The sequence below is a fragment of the Stegostoma tigrinum genome, chromosome 13 (genome assembly GCF_030684315.1).
Source record: "Stegostoma tigrinum isolate sSteTig4 chromosome 13, sSteTig4.hap1, whole genome shotgun sequence".
Taxonomy (NCBI): Eukaryota; Metazoa; Chordata; class Chondrichthyes; order Orectolobiformes; family Stegostomatidae; genus Stegostoma; species Stegostoma tigrinum.
The window spans coordinates 22787745-22808844 of record NC_081366.1 but is presented as its reverse complement, the minus strand read 5'-3'; the positions used below and the strand labels follow the sequence as shown (position 1 = coordinate 22808844).

General features: G+C 39.9%; 1 protein-coding gene across 2 annotated transcripts in view; it reads left to right on the top strand.

The window, feature by feature from the left end:
* The window catches only part of sgcd (sarcoglycan, delta (dystrophin-associated glycoprotein)), a 483273-nt gene that overhangs the window by 39821 nt on the left and 422352 nt on the right, over nucleotides 1–21100 (top strand). The window contains exon 1 of one of the 2 annotated variants that reach the window (XM_048543425.2): nucleotides 9807–9855. The exons of the other annotated variant lie outside the window; for it this stretch is intronic. The gene's annotated coding sequence lies outside the window, so the exon portion shown is untranslated. Of the gene's footprint in view, nucleotides 1–9806; nucleotides 9856–21100 lie in introns of those variants that run through there. 2 annotated transcript variants of the gene reach the window in all.

Below are 21100 nucleotides of genomic sequence, written 5' to 3'. Positions count from 1 at the left end.
GTAGCTTGCTGCACCCACCTGTTAGCCTTCAGTGGCTTATTGACAAGGATGCCATGTCTCCTTCCACATGTACATCTTCCGACCTGTTACCATTTCAGAAATACTCTTCGTATATGTTTCTTTTACCAGAGTGGATAGCCTCACAATTTTCCGCATTATGTTCTGGGCAGCACTACTTAATAGGTAGCATTGCTTCCTCACAGCAGCAGGGACCTGAGTTTGAGCCCACCCTCAGGCAACTGTATGTGGGGAGTTTGCATATTCTCACCGTGATTCTGTGGGGTTACACAGGGTGCTGTAGTTTCCTCCTACAGTCTAGGAGTTTGTAGGTAAGGTGGATTAATCATGTGAATTATACTGTAGGGTGTGGGTGTGGTTGGGATGCTCTTTACAGGTTCGGGGTGGACTCGATAAGCTAATTGGCTTCTTTCTATGCTTTAGGGATTCTGTGATATTCTATCTGGCATGCTCTTGTCTACTGAAATTGTCCTGAAGCCGCTTTGCATCTTTTTCATAACTAATATTCCTGCTTAGTTTTGCATCATCAGCTAACTTGGAAATATTAATTTGGTTTCCTCATCCAAATAATTGATGTATATTGTGAACAGCTGGGGCCCAAGCACAGATCCTTGCAGTACCCCACTTGTCATCGCCTAACCAACATGAGAATGGCTTATTTATATATTTTTTTCTGTATGTTATTCAATTCTGAATTCATATTTGTTCATTATCCTTTCCGACGTTCTTTAACTTTACTAACCAACCTCCCTGGAGGACGTTATCAAAAGCTTTCTGAAAATCCAAGCATACTATATCTATTGACTCCCTTTAACAATTTTGTTAGTAGCATCCTCCAAAAACTCCATCAAGTTCGTCAAACACAATTTCCCATTCATAAATTCATGCTGATAATCAGATCATTATTATTCAGTACAGATTTAATGCTAAATAAGCTTGTCAGTGTAGACCTGCTGAGTTTCTCCAGTATCTTCTGTTTTGTGTCAATTTATAGCATCCTTTATAATAGATTCTAGCAATTTTCCTTCTACTAATGTAAGGCTAACAAGTCTTTAGTAGATGAAGGGTCTAGGCCCGAAACGTCAGCTTTGGTCCTCCTGAGATGCTGCTTGGCCTGCTGTGTTCATCCAGCTCTACACTTTGTTATCTTGGATTCTCCAGCATCTGCAGTTCCCATTATCACAGGTCTTTAGTACTCTGTTTTCTCTCTTGCTTCTTTCTTAAATAATGGGCTGACATTTGAAAGCTTCAATTTGCAGGAATCATTCCACAATCTATCTTGTTTGTAAGATGATCACCAATGCATCATTTAACTCTATAGCCACCTCTTTCAACACTCTGGAATGTCATGCCCTAAGGACTTAGCAACTTTCAGCCCCATTAATTTCTCCATAACAACCTCCTTACAAATACTGTTTTCTTTCAATTTCTCATTTTCCCTTTTCCTTCTTACCTGTCCTTACTAAATGTTAAATATTCTTTAAAAATTAGTTCCTGGTCCTGATCACTGTACAGCCATGATTCCGTAATGCAATTGGATCACACCCATTTACCTCCACTTGTGGCTTTATATTGTCTTGCCTTTTTGTGGATCCTGCATGAATTTAGCTAGAGAGCCCCTTTTTTTGACATCATTCTGTATTTGAAGCATATTAGGCTTTGTTTCGTTTCTCCTATGTGGTAGTTTTCCTATCTGGTTTTCTGCTTTCTATTACCAACTTTCCTTCTGTCAAATTTGTGTTACATATCCGGTTCCCATCACCCAGACAACGTAATTTAAACTCACCCCAACAGGACTACCAAACTCCCTGCAAGGATAGCAGTCCCATTAAATTTTAATCCATTCAGGTCATGCAGGTGCCACCTTTTCCAGAATTGATCATAATGCCTCAGAAATCTGATGCCCTCCCTCCTACACCAATTCTCCAGCCTCATGTTCAATGGTTCAATCCTCCTGTTGTTACATTCACTGGAAATAGTCCTGAGGTTACTGCCCTGAAGGGCCTACTTTTTAATTTCCTTCTTAACTGCATGAAATCAGCTTTCAGGACCTGATCCCTCTTCCTATCTATGTTATGGTTACCAATATGGCCTATGACATCCGATTCTTCCCCAGAAGGAGTGGTGGGCGTGTGGAATGGCGCTGGTAGGGGATTCAGATACTTTAGAGACTTTTAAGCAACTCTTGGATAGGCACATGGAGTATAGTAAAATGTAGGGCATGCAGGGTAGATTGAACTTAGTAGGATAATTGCTCAGCACAACATTGTGGGCCGAAGGGCCTGTAGCATGCTGTACTGTTCTACGTTCTGTGTCCTTAAGGATGTCCTACAGCTATTCTGAGATTTCCATGACATCGGCAAGGCAAAGCATCAAAGGTACATTTAACATCGCAGAGACACCTGACTGATTCTGTGACTTGGGAATCCCCCATTACTATTGCCCTTCCATTTTGCTTCCTTACACCTACCCCTGACTAACCACTGTCTTCCAACCCATACAGCTGAGATGCCCATGGTCGCCACAGATTGGCTTTGGCTGTACTCCTCTAAGGAAACATTACCCTTGAACCCTCACCACCTTGAAAATGAACTAAGGCACTAAACTCTGACCTCTCTTTGTCCACTGCCTGAGGAGAGATGTCTCCCCCAGGTCTGGCTGTCTCCATCTGGCCTTATGCACCATGGTGTCCAACTCTCAATATCTACATGACACTCACAATAGACAGTAAGTGCTGTCTTATCTGTGCAACCCACATCCCAAGAATAAATGGAACTATTTTTCTTTTTGCAGGAAGTTAGAATGATTTTGTTTCTAAATTCTAAATCTAAATTGCGAATTCAAATGCTTGTGTATAAATTAGCAGTACTATAGTATGTAGATTTTTCTCTAGATGCTGTGTTGAGCGCTGTCTTCACTCTTATGCCCTGTTCTAGATTTTGGCCCATTAGTTTGTTTTCAATTGTCCTTCAAAATACATTTGTTTAATTTTCAAGCCTTGTGGTATTATTGCTGGACCCAGGAAATAGTGTCAGGACCTGGTTTGGAATCCTACCACAGCAGATGGTGGCACTTGAGTTCAGTAATAATTAAGAGTCTAATGATGACCATGATACCATTATCAATTGTTTGAAAATTCACTAATGTCCTCCATGGAAGGAAATCTGCCATCCTTGCCTGGTTTCATCTCCGTGTGACTCCAGGCCCACAACAATGTTGTTGACTCCTAACTGCCCTCTCTGGGCAGTTAGGGATTGGCATTAAATGCTGGCTTAGCCAGTGATATATTCATCTTGTGGATGAAGAAAAAACCCCAATATGTTTGTAAGTTAGTTATGTTTTAGAACTCTGCCATTTTTTGGGAATAAAATGCAGGGGGGTAATTTGACCTGCTGTGAAGTCTGCCAGACAACAATCTTGTGTTTATTAAAGATTAGAGGGAGGCCTTAATTTTTTTTCTGGAAAGGACATGCAAAGACTCACTCTTATAAAAAATGCAACACCTTCTGTTCTTACAGTAGTTAGACTTTTGGTCTCCAAAGTTCGAGAGATGTGTTGAGGATATCAGGATGTAAACAATTGGAAAGAAATAGGCAAATTAAAGTACAAGATAAAACAGAGTTGAAGTGTCAAGAGTAGCTAATGTGTGCAGAAGAGCCTATGGCAAGGTATTGATGAAGAGTAGCGGTATTATCAAAGAGTTCTGGCCATTATGTATCACTCAATCAACATTATAAAGCCAATCATTTGGTCGCTATTACTTGACTGTTAGTGTAACTTGGTTGGATACAACTATTTGCCACATTACTTATGTTACAACAATGACTACACTTCAAAAGTACATAAATGGCTGTAAAGTGCTTTGCAATGTTCTGTGGGCATGAGAGATACCTTATAACTGAAAGTGCTTCTTTTCTATTAATGAAGCTTAGCCCTTGATATACCTTAACTTCAATACAACAATGCAATCCCTTCATATCTAACCCATCCTTTTTCTACCAGCTCTTTCAAAGGTAGGGCCATAATTTCTATTTATTTTAAGCAAGAGAAAACTGATTAGTTTATTGACTAAAAAAATCAGAAGACAGGTCAGTTTTGAAATGTATTCCTACTGCAAATTCTCAGCATTCTCTTTAATTTTTCACAAGCAATTAATAAGCAAAGTATTTAGTATAAACATTGGGTAGTTTGTTAATCTAGCTGTACAATGAATAATTTTGTAGGAGAATCACTCAGTAGAATTTGAGGTAATCCTGTTTCACCAATTAATGACCCAAATGCTATTATAATGAAACTTGAATTGTGTAATGAAGGTAGAATGATGAGGTTATTTGGGATTGATTTCCTTACTGGAGAGGAGGATGAGGCGAGGTTTGATAGAGGTATTAAAAATCATGAAGGGTCTGATTGGTGTGAATAGGCAGAAACTATCATGAAAGGATCATGAAGAAAGGGCACAGATTTAAAGTTATTGGGAAAAGAAGCAAGACTGATATGAGAAAAAACTTCATGCAACAAGTGATTAAGGTTTAGAAAACAATTCCTGAGAGTGTGCTGGAAGCAGGTTCAGTGAGGCATTGAAAAGGGACTCAGACTGTTATCTGATAAGGAACAATATGCAGGGTTACCAGGATCTGATGGCAAAATGGCTCCAAGTTACTTGTTCATTCAGAGAGGCAGTGCAGAGGTGATGGACTGAAGGGCCTTCTTCAGCACTGTAACAGGTCTCTGATTCTTTAAATATTCAGTAGTGAAAGACAGCCAGCAACTCTGTAATGGGGAGTTGAGATCAAAGAAGCATTGCCCAAGAAAGAACAGAGCCACAATTAATGACTTCATGGGAAATCTGAAAGAGGTTGTGTAATTCAGAACAATTGTAAGAGTGAAGGCTGATTTTCACTACCACGTCCAACAGTTTTGCTGTCATTCCAACACATTATGTAGCTGGAAATGTTTATTAAGCACCTTTGCTTAGCTACCTGCATTTATGGGCAGCCATGATCATGAAGAGTTGTTCTCAAAAAGCAACTTGTGATGACATTGAATCTGTTGGAAACTTTGGAATGCCACATCTGTGTTGAGGAAGATAATAATCTAAGAAGGAATTAGCATGAGTTGGATTGCCCTCACTGAATCCCCACTGCACTTGTGTGATTCGGATTGCTTGTCGGAGACACCCAAACACTCCATGAGAGTACTACGTGGTGGAAATTCAGGTGGCATCAAATCCTGATGCACTAAGCTGGCAACAATTGTATTCCAATCTTTGCAGCTGCCAGCCATCACCTTTTAGGAGATGTCTTTGAAAGATCAGGATTGACAGAGCCAAAGGCAGAGCAGTGCCATCTGTTGTAATGATATGAATAACTAACGTGCCACTGGGTAGGCACAGCCAATGTTATAACCTGTCAGCTGCAGCTTGTAGCTCATATGGAACTCCTTTCTCTTACTTTCTGCCTGTCACTTGTTCATAATTGACCTAATTAAGGCTTGGCATAGATTGCACGTGCGCGCCACACACACACACACACACACACACACACACACACACAACACACACACACACAACACACACACACACACACATACACACTCACATATACACATACACACACACATGTACACACATATATACACACACACACACACACACACATTTTTAAAAATTGTTCTAGGACTCATGCATGTTGATGTTTGCACAGCCATAGCACGGGCCATCATTACTGACAATGTTGGTTTGATTTCTCTATGTTCCTTTTAAAATTTACTCTTTTTTAAAATAGATTGACAATAATTCCTCACAACAAAAAAAATAAGTTCACACAGCTAAAATGCGATAAATTTCCTATCAGTATGAATTGGTATCTTAGCAGACTTAAAGTATTTGTTGATCAAGATAACATGGCCATGTGGAGAAGTAAGTGATCAGAGATAATGGGGACTGCAGATGCTGGAGAACCCAAGATAACAAAGTGTGGAGCTGGAAGAACGCAGCAGGCCAAGCAGCGACTCAGGAGCACCCTTGTCTGCCTTCCGGAGAGACCACTCTCTCCGCAACTCCCTCGTCCACTCCACACTCCCCTCTAACCCCACGACACCTGGCACCTTCCCCTGCCCCCACAGGAAGTGCTACACTTGCTCCCACACCTCCTCCTTCACCCCCATCCCAGGCCCCAAGATGAATTTCCGTATTAAGCAGATGTTCACCTGCACATCTGCCAATGTGGTATACTGCATCCACTGTACACGGTGTGGCTACCTCTACATTGGGGAAAGCAAGCGGAGGCTTGGGGACCGCTTTGTAGAACACCTACACTCAGTTCGCAGTAAACAACTGCACCTCCCAGTCGCGAACCATTTCAGCTCCCCCTCTCATTCCTTAGACGACATGTCCATCCTGGGCCTCCTGCAGTGCCATAATGATGCCACCCGTAGGTTGCAGGAACAGCAAATCATATTCCGCTTGGGAACCTGCAGCCAAATGGTATCAATGTGGATTTCACCAGCTTCAAAATCTCCCCTCCCCCCACTGCATCCCAAAACCAGCCCAGTTCGTCCCTACCTCCCTAACCTGTTCTTCCTCTCACCCATCCCCTCCTCCCACCTCAAGCCACGCCTCCATTTCCTAACCATTAACCTCATCCCACCCCCTTGACCTGTCCATCCTCCCAGGACTGACCTATCCCCTCCCTACCTCCCCACCCATACTCTCGTCTCCACCTACCTTCTCCTCTATCCATCTTCAGTCCGCCTCTTCCTCTCCACCCATTTATTTCAGAATCCTTCCCCATCCCCTTTTTCTGATGAAGGATCTAGGACTGAAATGTCAACTTTTGTGCTCCTAAGATGCTGCTTGGCCTGCTGTGTTCATCCAGCTCCACACTTTGTTATCTTGGAGAGGTAAGTCATCAGGCACTGAAGAAGTTTGTGTCAATATACAGCAGGACCTGGACAGCAATCATGCCTGGATTGATAAGTGGCAATTAACATTTGTGCCACACAAGTGCCAGGCAATGGCCATCTCCAATGAGAGAGAATCTAACCATCACCCATTCACGTTGATCAGCTATGATCCTATTGATTGATGGAGCAGATGTGAGAGACCGAATGGTGAACTTCTTCCAGTTCATTGTTTTATTTGAATTAGGACAGTCTAGGAAACCAGTTTCCTCAGCATATGGGCTTATTTTGTAAAATTTCTAAACCAGTTGCGTTTGATTAGAAATCCACAGATTATTATAGCCAAGAAAATTTACAATCTCAGATTTGTGAAAAATTTGTGTTGGAAGACTTGAAAAGAACTCATTGAATTGTTTCTATAGTCCACAGCAGAGAAAGTGTAAGGAGGCAGTTAGAGGCGGCATGGTGGCTCACTGGTTAGCACTACCGCCTCACAGCACCAGGGACCTGAGATTGATTCCACCGTCGGGCAACTGTCTGTGTGGAGTTTGTACATTCTCCCCGTGTCTTAATGGGTTTTCTCTGGGTGTCCTGGTTTCCTCCCACAGTCCGAAGATGTGCACATTAGATGGATTGACCAGGCTAAATTGCCCACAGCGTTTAGGGATATGTAGGTTAGGTGCATTATCCACAGGAAATGCAGGGTTACAGGGATATTGTAAGGGGAAATGGGCATGGGTGGGATGCTCTTTGGAGGGTCAGCGTGGACTTGTTGGGTTAAATAGCCCATTTCCATACTGTAGGGATTCTCTATGTTAGAACAGTGCGGCACAGGAATGGGCCCTTCAGTCCACTACATCAGAATAGAGTAGAAATTTAAAGAGTTAAGAAAGGGAAAATCTGCCTGGATTTGAGTCACTCTAATGGATAGGGTCAGAAATATTCTTCTTTTACATAAATCCTGATTCAGCTTGGAGTTGAAATGCAGCAAAAATATAGCGTACACCCATTTTTTTGCGGCTACTGTATGCTGTGCCTTCCGCAAAGTTGGAAATTTTGAGCTCTTTATCTTTGAATTGCATGTGCTGTTCTGTTTGCAGACTCAGTGTATAAGTTGCATTATTGTGCTGAGATTTTTACATCCTCAGTAAGATTGATATAAACTAGGATGGTTTACACTGTTTCAATCAGAATGGGAATTACTTTTCCACTGGATTTTTTGTGTTGTGTGTGGGATTGATCTGTGAGCAGATGGCTTAGATTTTCATTACCTCAAAGCCGTCTCTAACTGAAAACTGAGAAGTCCCTGACAAGGCTTGTTTCTGTGCCAAGTAGTTGGAACCAGACCCATTTTTGTGCAAAGAAGTAAATCCCTCACAGTATCAGAAAGGTTTACTTGATCGTTCTACTGTGGCATTTGGGAAAAGCTGTCCTCCCTTTATCCTTGACACACGTCCCTATTCACTCATGTGCCTTGTTGGCTCAATAGTTTTCTTTTTCAACCATCATATCTGCACAAAGCTGTGCCTGTTCTGTCTACAGATGTCACTTTTATGGCTCTATGAAAACCTAAAACCCTTCTTAAAGATTTTACTTTAAACCTCAAAAGATTTAGTGGAATTTTTGGTTTAGCAAAGTTGTTTGGAGATTTGCGAAATACAGATATTTTGTTCATCATATTTCTGAAAAATTTACACTTGCAAGGGATAGTGATGGGGAAAAAATGTGGTACAGACGGTATTCACACTTATAAAAGCTTGCTTTGACAAAACACTTACAACTGGGGAGAAAAAGCATGTTGGAAGATCATAGAATTCCTACAGTATAGAAAGAGGTCATTTAGCCCAACTAGTCTACCCCAACCCTCTGAAGAGTGTCCACCTTGACCCAGCCCCCTACTGTATCCCATAACCCCACATTTACTATGGCTAGTCCACCTAGCCCTCATATCCCTGAACATTATAGACCATTTCTGCATGGCAAACCCACAATATCTTTGGACTGTGAAAGGAAACCAGACAACCAATGTAAACCCACACAGAAATGAGAGAGCATGCAACCTCCAAGCAGGCAATCACCCAAGGCTGAAATCGCAACCAGGTGCCTGGCACTGTGAGGCAACAGTGCTAACTATTAAATCACTGTGATTGGTAATACAGGAGGGCACATCCCAAACCATTCAAGCAGCAGAACTGCATCCAAAGCAGACAAGATTCTTCTGACTCTGCTACACATCTTACTATAGCCTAAGTTGCTCAGACCTTAATAAGATTTTATTTAGAAAGTATTATCGTCTTTCCCCACAAGGAGTTAGCCTACCCATAATGAATGGGTTGGGGCGTCAACTATTTATTGGGATATTAATGCGTAAGCTCCTTCAAAAAATAAGGAATATTCAATTCAATGGATGGACGGGATGCTTGTTGTGGAGGAATGATCCTGAAAGCAAAGGCATCAAATCTGATCCAGTGTAGGATCCTTGCAATGAATCCATTGTCAAAGTCATTCAGAATGAATTCAATGAACTCTATGTTGGATGCCTATGAAAGTTATTTCAGTGGCTTTAAAAGGCTTTGATTCTGCTTAAAGGTATTCTTGTAAAATTAATTCACTCAATAAAACATGCCACATTGATTTAGTTCGAATTACCAGTGAGGTTTTTCTCACATTTCAAAATGCTTGCCACCAACACTAACACTGACGGTCCTCTTTTTATACTCAACATGTAAGTTGAACTTTTGTCTTTGGAGGTATTTTATCCCACAGCGACTTATGCACCTCCAACTATGGCTGGCAGAGTCAAATCTTTCTCAGTAGGATAACGTGGTGATGTAAAATTATGATGAATTGCTCAGTCGTGTGATAAATTGTGCTTTCTTCCTCAGCAACTCACTTAAGCCTACTTTGGTGACCCACATCCACTCGAATGGATTAAAGGTAAGAATCCCATTTCAGTTGCAGCTGCAGCTTTGTTGAGTAATAACATATAACAAAGAAACAAGCTATGACAGCTTCTGTGGGGAGAGAAATAGAATTAAACATTTTGAGCCCAAAATGTTCTATAGAAGAATCACATCAGACTTGAAACATTAACTCTATTTCTATATCCACAGATGCTGTTGGACCTGCTAAGTTTCTTCAGCATTCTCCATTCTTTTCAGATTTCCTGCATTCTAAGTATTTTGCTTTTATTTTAAGTAAACTGCTGTTTGTACTTGAGTTGTCACCTTGCATGAGTCCTACATCTGTGGCGAGGGTGAGTAATTCTGGCAGGATTGAGGAAGCTTGATGCCATTGTTTGTTTATTAGAGAGAGCTCTTAAGAACAGGATAGTCTACAAAAATTAGTTTTCACAAACTTTTGAAGCCATATAATGATCAGATTAATTGTTTAATGGTAGATGTGTCCCTTTTTATCCGAAAAGCTTGCTTTTACTCTCTGTCTAACTGGAGTTTCTTCCAAATGGTTTTGTAGGTCAGTGCTACTTTATGACTTACTTTCAATTACTCAATGGTTTATGGGAAAATTCTTTTCTGATCTTATAGGCAAAGCGATGATCCAGACCTAATATTTTATTGTTTATTTTGGACATATTAAACTGCACGTTAATATCTACAATGTTTCGAGAAGAAACCACCCACTGGAAAATAATAAAAAAGACAGCCTTGAATATCGTCATTTAGCAAAATGAATCCTGTACCAATAACAGACCGAAGCTCTTAATAGTCCAAAATAACAGCCACAAGTAACGTTAACTGAGAGAAGAGCTATTATTGTGAGAGCTTCAGGACAGATCAGTAAAGAACATACAAGTTGACTTAAAGGCAGAAAATAGTGAGTCATGGTAAATGAGGCTTTTTCAGACTATGAGACAGTGATGACTGTCCATACAAGGTCATCTGCATTTTATAAAAATATGACTAACTTAGGTACTAGAACTTACATAAAAGTTTCAGATGTTGCTGAAGACATCAAACTTGGATATGTGGCAGACGGTTTTGATGATGTAAACATACATCAGGAGAGGCATGGATTGGTTAGCAGAATGAGCGGGCAATTGATAGAAGGAATTTAATCAACAAGTGTCATATGATGCACTTCAGCAGGAAGAATAAGGAGAGACAATATAGACTCGTTGACATTGTGCTAAAGAGGGCATAGGTGCAGAGAGACCTGGGTGTTCTTCTGCCCAGACTGTTGAAAATGGTATTTCATATTCAGAGGGGGTCATTGAGAGGGTGCAGAGTGGATTTATCAGTATGTTTCCAGAAATGAGGTGTATTTAGCCCTCTGGTTATTTTAGAGAGGCAGTTATTCTCCATGGAGTAAAGGAGGTTGAGGAGAAATTAGATAGAGGTGCACAAAATATGCTGCATCCATTAGCTGATGGTACAAGACCAAAGGGATGCAGATTTGAGGAGGGAAAGAGATGAAGGGTGGTGTGAACATGAAGCTTTCTATGCAGAGAGTTGTAATAACCTGGAACTAACTGGGTATTGGAGTCGTGAAGAGTATCAATGATTCCTGAAGGAACTTGGGAGGACACTGCAGAGAACTATAGTACCTCACAGATAGAGTGGGGGACTGGGACTGACTGGAATTGATGTACATGATGAGCTGAATGGCCTCAATTTATGTGATAAGGACTCTATTGAATAGATTTTATAGGCCACCTGCAAGTTTGAAAACAGGCAACTACAGGCAAGTAGAGCTATAAAATAGAGTAACATTCCATATCTGGTCGAGGCTCGCAGCATACATGCAGCTTAGCTTGTTTGTCCCTGTGCTTGCTGACCAGTGAAGTGTGGTGTACTTCCTTTCTGGATCCCTGGTGCCAGCTAGAGTTTTGGTCTTCCCCTGGTGCTGTTTATCCCTCGCTGGAAGCCCCCCTTAAAACCTTGGAGATCAATGATCACATTGATCACAGCCTGTTTGATGTAGCTGGAATACTGCATTGACAACCCTGTTAGCCTCTGATTGACCAACAACTCAATAAGGAGGAATGTTCCCCTAGAGAGCATTGGTCTCACCTCATGATAGTGAAAGGCCAACTTAAAGCAAAGGTGATTTGTCAACTCGCCCTTGCCATTTATGCTATGGTGTGGGGAGCTTGCCTCACTGAATAATATGTTCCTGTGACTCCATATAACAAAGAAACGATAGTTAATACAATTCCACCAAAACAGTTCCCTGCAACCAAAGGCTATCTTGGTTTGTTGAGACCATCACTATTTTTCTCTGAAGTTTTGCTTCTAAACTGTGAATTGCAATTGAGGATTGAACTTTGAATAGCAGCTTGTTTAAAAAGCAAGTGGAGAGAACAAAATAATGATGTTCGCCTTTGGCAACTGCTAGGAAAGCAGGTTACTGTTCTAAGAACACTGTAGCAATTCAGCGCTGAGATGTTGATATGCTCAACCACAGGACAAACAAGCTAAGCTGTCTGTATGGTGCAAGCCTCTACCAGAGATGGAATGTTACTCTATCTCACAGACAGGCAGCTGGTTGGATGTTGAATTGATTAATCAAGTGAGGACTGGTGCTAGCAAGCCAACCACAGAGAATATTGAGAGAGAAAAAAAGGGAAAACAAAGTGTGAAGTGGTGCAGACTGGAGTTTTGAGCATGAGGCAGTTTTGTTTTAGAAACTACTGGACTAAGAAACAGTTTTTTTAGTTTTACCCTCTCTAGTCATTCTCCAGTTATTGACTTGTTAAAAGTTCTGAGAGAAGAATTCTAGTTATAAGAAATAAGTAAAAGTCTCCAACGGTCTGCAGACAGGTGACTTCAGAATTTGAGCAAGATGAATTGTCCTATGTACCTGTAACACAACCCATTAACAAATGGTTTCATGAAGGTCCTGTATTCATCATTGAAATGTTATCAAATTGGCAAATTATGTTCTTTTATTTTCTTTACTTATTTCTTCCTTAAATATGTTTGTCTGTCAATGTATGAGTGGGAGTTTGTGATCAAAGACTGGGCTTTGAGCATAGATTTTAATTAGATTGTATTTGAGTTTATCTATATTTTGCTAAAGTTACATCCCTAATAAATTGTTAATTTTTGTTTAACTAAAATATATTGTCTAAGATTTGTTATTGTTACAATCTGGTTAGGAACAATTGACAAATTTTGAGGATTATTGAATGTTCTAATTTCACTGTGAATCATGAGGTGAATTTGCTTTGGCTTGCTATCCCTGTGTAGTAACATGCCTCTGTACTAATCATGTACATTATGTCGTGTTTGTGCAATATAAGAATTGACTAATGTCTAAAGAATACAAGCTGATGGAAAAGCAAGAATTATATTTGGTTTTATTACATCCATGGGCAGTTGGGAGGTTAAGATGAAGAGAAAATACTGAGTTTGAATTAAGTAGAAGACTTTTTAGTTAAAATACTGACTTTGGTGGTTTAGTAATGTTATGTTGTTTTTGTTAATCTGTTCTGCCTTGGTAAATCTCTTATAACCATCAATATTAATCATCACTTAAAGGATTAAATAGTTTACACTAACTGATACAATATGGTGATCAACTGTGTATGTCTCTTCCTTTCCTGAATTAAGCAACTTGTATGCAGCCATTTTGTTTAGTAAAACGAAGGTCATGCCATCTACATTTTTATTGTCAGCATTTCTGGTATTTTTTGAGTAGTCACAACTTTAGTGTCATGCCTTAATGTCTGTGCATTCCTGTTGTTCAAAGTGTCAGTTATGTGGGGGATCAATGATTTGGGAGTATGAAGGTGAATTTAGTAATGAGGAGTTGGCTTATTAAGCAAAGAATTGGGATTGAAATTGGTATATTAAAAAAAAGAAATTCTTGATCCCCACATAAAGATGCATTTATCAGAGGACAGAATTTTCACTTGTTGCATTGCGAAGAATCTCAGGTGACTGATTTTTGTGTATGGAGGAATGGTCTCCTGCTTTGCCATGTTATTTCATGCCCTAAGCTGCCAGTTGTGACATTATGATATCAGATGTTAACAGTGACAATTATATAGTTGAGCCTTATCCAGTGCAGTGTTATAGGCACCCTGCCCCTTCGCCATTTCTTCAGAATTTCTCTTGAATAACTACTGATTATATCCATCATTTATGGCACTTGAACTGAAACTCAGGTGACTTTAAAAATTAGAGGAAGCTCTATTTTTAAAGGCACTTTGTTTTCAGTTGGAAAGTGCACTTAATGTTAATTAAAATAAATCATTGTTTTTGCAAAATATATTATCTTAATATCAAAGTTGTATCTTTCTGCAAAGTTGTGAAATGTTTAACATAACATGTGGCAACTCAATATAAAACAAATTAATGTGTGATGCAGCTGACTGCATGCAATCTAGCCAACAGAATTATAGTCATGAAAGGACCAGAGGTGATCTTTCAATTTATTCTGATGCAGCATAAATATTTGTTTAATCAGATGCAGTCATCTCTTGAGTCAGACTGTTGTAATTATGCAGGAGGACAAATGCAGATGGAGATGCATAGTTTGAAGTCCTGCTACTGCTCATCACCTGTAGCCAAATACACAGATGCAGCACTGTCGTTGTGGATATGAGGCCTTTCCTGAGTCAGAACATGCATAAACATTTGTAAGGACTAGCACCTTTAGATTTAATGCCCTATCCCTATGAATACACAGAGATGATTGCACGTTTTAATTCCCATGGAGTTTAAAGTATTAATTCACGCAACAAAAGTTAGAAATTAGGTCGTATCTTTTGGAATCAGTCAACAAATGATTATTTTTCCTTCCTGCTCCAGGAATAGTGTGAATTGCTGGGGTGAAGCTTTCTCCTCTTCGCCATTTTGTTCCCTTCTCCTGACTGTGTTGTGAATGTTATGAAGCAGTTTGTCTGACAATACTCATAAACCATTAGAAGCTGGCACTGACTTCAAGAAGGAGATGAGAGTTTAGAACAACATAAATTTAGAGACATGAGCCAAGCTTGATTGATTGTCATAATGACCTCTAATATGGCAGAGCCTGTGATTTGTAATTCTGCAGATACTGTTGTAAATTAAATATTAAGGGATACGTTATTGAACTGTGGTGAAGCTGATCCTGGGTATAGATGCTGGGATTATTAAAAGCTTCATACTTTGACATTTGAATATTTACGAAACTGTAAAAGCTGCTGAGTTTGTCATTAGCTTAAAATAAGCTAGATCAGAATACCTTGAAATGTTTCATTTAATACATTTTTATCCATTATCAGTTTAAGAGGCATTAATGTCATGGAAGGATTTTTTCCAATTAAAATAATTCAGAAGATGAAAGAAAGCGCTTGGATAATTTAGATAGTTTAGTCTTCTTTATTGATCTGTTATGTGTGGTTCAATCCTCTGTACAATATTTAAACCCTTGCAAGCTAATGATCCTGACAAAAGGGGTTTGTTTACATTTTGTAGACTCTGCGCATATTGTGCCAAGTGTATAGTCTGTAATTACTGATGAAATTGTCTTGTGAATTTACTTAAATTACATTGAATCAATAAATTGAAACATAATTGATATTGCTGCCTGTTTAATTGTTCTTAATATATTGACAAGCTTTAACTTCACAAGATAGGGTGGTAAATGCACGTAAATCAGATCTTTAAGGTTTCGCCCACCCTGAATACAGCGTCTGTTATTTTTGGAAACAGAACTCAAAATGTCAAGTGGTGTGCCTCTTATGTTGGCAAATAATATTCACACTGAACGGACACTCACTAATATCATGATCAAAGCCTCAGCCATGGTTTACAATTTGCTGAGTTTGGGACAGAGCATTTGGGCATCTGGTGCCTGGATGCTAAGATAGGGTGTGGTAGAGATGAGTTGGTTTCTCAAATTAGAGCTGAAGTGCTGTTTATTTTAGGCCGATGTAGATGTTGGTTATGGAAAGATGGAAGATAAGGAAAGAATGGGAAAGCAATGGGGTATCAATGAGGTTGGCATCTCGTCAACTTGGTCTTTATCAGGTTTCGAGTGCACTGGTCCATTAAAATAATCAGGGGGCCTGAACAGTGACTTTACATAACAAGACATGTCAAAATAAATATTGAGGGAGGAGTGAGTAAGAAGAAATTTAGAAAGGAAAAGCCAATAACACAGGGCAGCAATGAATCATGTGTGACAGGAAGGAAGTGGACAATCACTTGAATGTCAGGGTTGAAAGCTGTCTACCTGACAACGTGCATAATTTGTAATAAATTAATAGAATAAATAAGTGGCTATGATATGATAACCATGTCTGATGTGGATGCAAAGTAAGCAAGGTTGGGAATTGACTATTCAGATATGTTTGACATTTCTAAAGGATATGAAGAGGAAAAAGGGGACGTTAGATGACTGTGTTACTGAGGTATGAGACCTGTACCGTACTGTAATGAGAAATGATCTTAGCTCAGAAGCACAAGATAGAGAATCAGTTTGGGCAGAGACAGCAGGAGGAAGAAACTCTCTGGTGGCAGTAGTTCATAGACATCCAGACGCCAGACACATGTAGGACAGAGATGAATGGTGATGGTTGTATGAAAATGAACTTTACCCACCATTGATGCTTTTAATCTTCATTCAGGTTGGACCAATTAAATTTGAAAAAGTACCTTTGAAGTTCATTTCTTTGAATGTGTTCAGTCAGTTTTGTAGAATAATGTGTACTGTAATCATCCAAAGAATAACTGATTTTAGGCCTGATGATAGTAATGAAGCAGGTTAAGTAATAATCTCATGGTAAATCATCCTTTCGGCAAGAATGCTCATAACATGATTGAATTTCATATTCTGTTTAAGGCTGAAAATCCTAGTCTCAAACACGTCTTAAACTTCAGTGAAGGCAATTATAATGGATGGAGACAGACTTGTCGACAGTGGACTAGGAACATAGGAGTTAGGAGTAAGATTAGGCAATTTTGCCTTCAGGGCTACTCTGCCATTGAATAACATCAAGTCTTATCTGGCTATAGACTCGGCTACATTTTCCTGTTGGCATTATATAATCATTGACTCCCTTGTCCATCAAAAATTGATCCAACTTAGTATTAAAGCATTACAAGACTCAGCCTCTACCACCTTTTGAGGACCTGAATTAACCACCATAAGAGAAATTAACCCTCCTTGTCTTTGTCTTAAAATAGAGACCTATTATTCACCTTACCTAATTTTAGTCTCTGTTCAAGAGGAAACATCCCCAGTGTATCTACAGTGTCTAGTTCTCTCAAGGAATGGATAATGTGTTAAAAATAAAATGGTGGTGAAGCAGTGGTGGATATTGAAGATCTTTCATAACTCCTATTCAGAAAGTAATAAACTATGAAAAGGATGCAACATCATTGGCCAATTAAGGTAATTGAGTATGGGATCAGTGTAAAAGAAGAAGATACTTAGTGCTGCAAAGATTAGTGATTGCCCAGAAAATTGAGAAGGTTATAGCAATCAGCGTATGATCACTCAAATGAAAGAACATGAAGAAGAGAATGCTAACAAGAAATGTAAAAACAGACTGCAAAAGCTTCTAAAGCACTTAAAAGGAAGTGAACACTTAAATAATTGTCGGTCCCTCAGAATAAACCGCTGAATTAATAGTAGATAAGAAGTAAATGGCAAAGATTTTGAATAATGTTTTGTATTTATATCAGCAAGGCCGCCTATGTGTGGAACCACAGGACTGGAGGTTGGCTAATGTGGTGCTACCACGTAAGAAAAGTGGTAAGGAAAATCCAGGGAACTATAGACCAGTGACCTGACTTTGATGGTTTGTAAGTTGTTGGAAGGAATCCTGAGGGGCAGGATTTACATGTATTTCGAAGCGCAAGGACTGATTAGGGAGAGTCAACATGCCAATGTGTGAAGGAAATTGTGTCTCATGAACTTGATTAAGTTTTTTGAAGTAACAAAGTGGATTGAGGGCAGAGGGGTAGATGTGATCTATATGGAGTCCAGTAAGGCATTCAACAAGGTTTGCCATGGTAGACTGGTTAGCAAGGTTAGATCACATGGAATACATGGAGAATCAACCATTTTGGTACAGAACTGGCTCAAAAATAAAAGACAGAGGGTCATGGTAAAGTGGTGCTTTTCAGTCTGGAGGCCGGTGACCAGCAGTGTGCAACAAGGACCAGAGCTGGGTCCACTGCTTTTCATTATTTACATAAATGATTGGGATGTAAACACAGGAGGTGTGGTTAGTAAGTTTGCAGATGACGCCAAAGTAGGAAGTGTAGTGGACAGCAAAGGTGGTTACCTCAGAGTCCAATCAGATATTGATCAGATGGGCCAAGGAGTGGCAGATAGGTTTAAATTTGAGGTGCTACATTTTGGAAAGGCATATTAGAGTAGGACTTATACACTCAATGGTAAATTTCTGGGGAGTGTTGATGAACAAAGACACCGGAGAGTGCAGCTTCATAGTTCCTTAAAAGTGGATTTGCACGTTGATAGGATAGTGAGGGAGGTATTTGGTATGCTTGCCTTTATTGGTCAGTGCATTGCGTATAGGAGTTGGGAGGTCATGTTGCAGCTGTACAGGACATTGGTTCAGCCACTTTTGGAACACTGTGTGCAATTCTGGTAAAGAGTTCAGAAAGGATTTGAGAATGTTGCCAGGGTTGGAGGGTTTGAGCTATGGGGAGAGGCTGGATAGACTGGGGCTATTTTCCCTAAAGTGTTGGAGGCTGAGGGGTGACCTTATAGAAGTTAATAAAATCATGAGCATAGATGGGGTAAATAGGCAAGGGATTTTCCTTCGGGTGGGGGAGTCCAAAACTAAAGGGGATAGGTCTAAGGTGAGAGGGGAAAGATTTAAAAGGGACCTAATGGGGAACTTTTTCATACATTGTGGTGCATCTATGGAATGAGCTGCCAGAGGAAGTGATAGAGGTTGGTACAACTACAACATTTAAAAGGCATCTGGATGGGTACATCAATAGTGACGGTTCAGAGGGACATGGCCAAATGCTGGCAAATCTAGGATTAAGTTAGGAAAACTGGCCAGCATGGACAGGTTGGACTGAAGGGTCTGTTTCCATGCTGTACAATTTGATGACTCTGATTCTATCACTCCTGTTCTGTCATTCTTCTTTTGCCCAGCTGTTTATCCCTTCATGTACCATGCTCTCTCAAATATTATGTCATCTTTCAATTGCTGTGTAATTTCAGCTTTTGAAATCGAGTAAGAAGCCAAGCAAAGTAAAATAGAGCAATCAATTAAAATTATTCGTATGATATCTCAATTTCATAAATGAACCATTTGCTTGAAAAGCTCAGCAGGTCTGGCAGCATCTGTGAAGGAGAAACTAGAGTTAACATTTCGTGTCTGGTCACTTCTGAGGAAGGGTCACCGGACCCGAAACGTTAACTCTTTTCTCTTCCACAGCTGCTGCCAGACCTGCTGAGCTTTACCAGCAACTTTGTGTTGATGTTGATGTTCCTACGAAGCACCATGGGATATTTTATTATTTTAAAGGTGCTATGTAAATTCAACTTATTATTGTTGTGGGATAGGATTATATTGTTTTTTAAAAAAGGGGTAACTTTGTATCATTCTTTCTTTTGAGCTTCTGAACTGATTGACATACATCACCTGAATCCAAGGATTTTTTTATGACTTTACATTTCTGAGTCTTTCTATTTTTCATATTTTGAAGAAAGTAATATTTACCTTCTATAAGAATTGTTTTGATGTACTTTAGTAAGAAATCCAAAGGGATTTCTTGTAAGATTAGGTACTACCTAAGAATGTAACAACTAATTAAATGTCATGTTCTGCTGACTTACATTAGATTGTCTGACCTTTGCCACTCAATTTTCCTGTGATGTGAATTTTGTGCTCTTACTTAATGTGTGCTTTTTTTTATCTTGATCCAAGAATTTACATTACAATTGTGGGCACTAAGAGCTAATTAAAATTGATGGAAATCATTAGGAAATGATCTAACTGGTACGTGTTAACTCTCATGCCAGCATTGATAACTATATTTGCAGTTTTTTTTGGAAATAAATCGTTAAGGAAGTACTATACAAGGACATGATTGAGTAGACCCATTGTGAGATGCTAAAATATAAACCAATGATTATCGGATAACTTCAGTATAAGTGTGACCTGTTACCATAGATTTGTCACAATGTATGATAAAACCCATCTATTTTTAGCAGTCATCAGTTTCTAGCATAGAATCATTGTTATGGAAATGCAATTGTGATGACAAAATATAATTTCTTGAACAAACGAAGGATAGGAAAAATAAACCATCCAGCAAAATGATTCTTTCAGCTTCTTAATAGCATTTACATGACTGGACAGCCAACTTGCACTGCTAGAAAAAATGCCTGAATCCTATTCATTCCCAACACACAAATTCAGATCTCCTCACTTGGAAACCACAAAACAAAAAGGTGCATTCATACAGTACCTGTAACATGCCAAGATGTTCCACAGCCGCTCACCACAGAAGGAGACAGTAGGGTAGGCAAACATAACCCTGGATGTACTATTTTTAAGCGTTGTTTTAAAGGATAAATATTAGTTAGGGCAGTGGTCAGACTTAGAGAGGCGATTTCAGAAACTAGGTTAGCAAACAGGCCAACACTAAAAGACTGAGAGATAATGGGAACTGCAGATGCTGGAGATTCCAAGATAATAAAATGTGAGGCTGGATGAACACAGCAGGCCAAGCAGCATCTCAGGAGCACAAAAGCTGACGTTTCGGGCCGAGACCCTTCATCAGAGAGGGGGATGGGGGGAGGGAACTGGAATAAATAGGGAGAGAGGGGGAGGCGGACCGAAGATGGAGAGTAAAGAAGATAGGTGGAGAGGGTGTAGGTGGGGAGGTAGGGAGGGGATAGGTCAGTCCAGGGAAGACGGACAGGTCAAGGAGGTGGGATGAGGTTAGTAGGTAGCTGGGGGTGCGGCTTGGGGTGGGAGGAAGGGATGGGTGAGAGGAAGAACCGGTTAGGGAGGCAGAGACAGGTTGGACTGGTTTTGGGATGCAGTGGGTGGGGGGGAAGAGCTAGGCTGGTTGTGTGGTGCAGTGGGGGGAGGGGATGAACTGGGCTGGTTTAGGGATGCAGTGGGGGAAGGGGAGATTTTGAAACTGGTGAAGTCCACATTGATACCATATGGCTGCAGGGTTCCCAGGCGGAATATGAGTTGCTGTTCCTGCAACCTTCGGGTGGCATCATTGTG